The sequence below is a fragment of the Macadamia integrifolia genome, chromosome 1 (assembly GCF_013358625.1).
Source record: "Macadamia integrifolia cultivar HAES 741 chromosome 1, SCU_Mint_v3, whole genome shotgun sequence".
Classification (NCBI taxonomy): Eukaryota; Viridiplantae; Streptophyta; class Magnoliopsida; order Proteales; family Proteaceae; genus Macadamia; species Macadamia integrifolia.
This window is the reverse complement of record NC_056557.1, coordinates 8,511,818-8,513,510: the sequence shown is the minus strand read 5'-3', so window position 1 is coordinate 8,513,510 and position 1,693 is coordinate 8,511,818.

The following is a 1,693-nucleotide window of genomic DNA, read 5'->3' as shown; positions in this document are numbered from 1 at the left end:
TTTAGGGATTTGGGTGATTTAGAAGGATCCGGTTGAGAATACTTGACATGCCTACTTAAATAGGAGTCTGGATCAAGTCCTTGTACGGTCTAGTCTTGGGTTCTTGTACATCCATTTTGTCAACATATGCAATCCACAAAAAAACTATTACTGGGATTACCTACAAAGAGGTTCTCCCCCCCCCCCCTCTCTCTCTTTCTCTCTCTCTCTCTCCTTAAATGTCATACATTATTTTTCTTCGTATATAACAAAACTATTTTCTAGTCTTATTTAAATCATTGTTTCTTATTTTAATCAATTGATTCCAACAATACTTATACAAAATGTTCTCTCTCTTCGATCCGATACAACGTCAATATGGATCTAATACGATACTGATTAGATTCAATATGATATCGATCAATTGGACCGATACTAAAATTTAAGTCCAAAATACCTTTTGATAACTCTATAGGTGGAGGAATCTAGCTTGGTGATCCATTCATCATAGGCTTCATATGAATGGGAGAGGATATCAAAAGGGTATTTTAGACTTGTACTAAAATCCTATAGGGATTGTGAACCTAGGATGGTGGGTGAACCATCTCCTATGAAGGAGTAAAAATTTCTTCTTTTTTTATTTTTTTTATCTGATTGTTTTGTATAGTTTTGGTAGAGACCGGTTTTAAGTGATTTTTTAGATAAAAATGTTAATGAAAATTGAGAGCGAGAAAGAGAGAGAATGAACATTAAAAAATAAAATAAAATAAAATAAAAAAAGGAAAGAAGAAAGAGATAAGGGGTGGGCAAAAAGTATCCATTAATTTTTATTGATTTCGGATTAGTATCGCTATTTTGTAATAAAGCTAGTTGTAGGATTAATAATAAATGAATGTTAAATTATAATTAAAGAAAATGAAAAAAAAAATTTGATAAACCACGAGGAGAGAGAGGAAGTGGAGAAAGAGAATAAGAGAGAAAATAGGAAGAGATAGGTAGTCGGTAAAAAAAAAATTAGAAGAGATAATTAGTGGGTAACATATGTCTACCTCTTAGTTGTACGAGAATCGAAACCCCGGTTTTCATATGAGGACCTGATCCGGACTCCTTAAATTGCACCATTGGTAATAGGGGTGCAAGTTTGGCCCTGACGGCCCAAACCTACCCTTGGCCCGCCTTGATTCCTAACAAGTACCGACCCAAAAATTTTGACCCTGAGGGCCGGCCCGACCCTGAGTCAGGGCCAGGGCGGGTGAGGGTTGATGTCTTTGGCCCTCCCAGCCCCCTTGAACCCGGCCCTAATTTTTTCCCTTAATGTTGACCCTGGTTGTGACGCTGATGTTAACCCTGAATTTAATCTAATTTTATATATTGTTTGACATTGAGTCATTGACACCTCAAAACTCTTAATATATCTTCTCATCGATCTCTCTTGCTTTTTTTTACCAAAAAAATAAAGATCTCTCTGCTTTTTTACCAAGAAATTTGTAACTTTGTATTTTTTTATCTCCTCTTTATTATGAATATTTTTTATTTTTAAGTTATTTTATATTTTATAGGGTCAGGGTCAGGGTCGGGGTTAGGGTATACCCAACCCTTGATGGCAAACCAAGGTCAGGGTCATCCTGGCCCAACCCTGAAAAATCAAGGCAGGTAAAGGTTGGGCTAGACCCTGAAGGGTAGTGCCAGGGTTAAAGTTTTGCGGCCCTGAGTT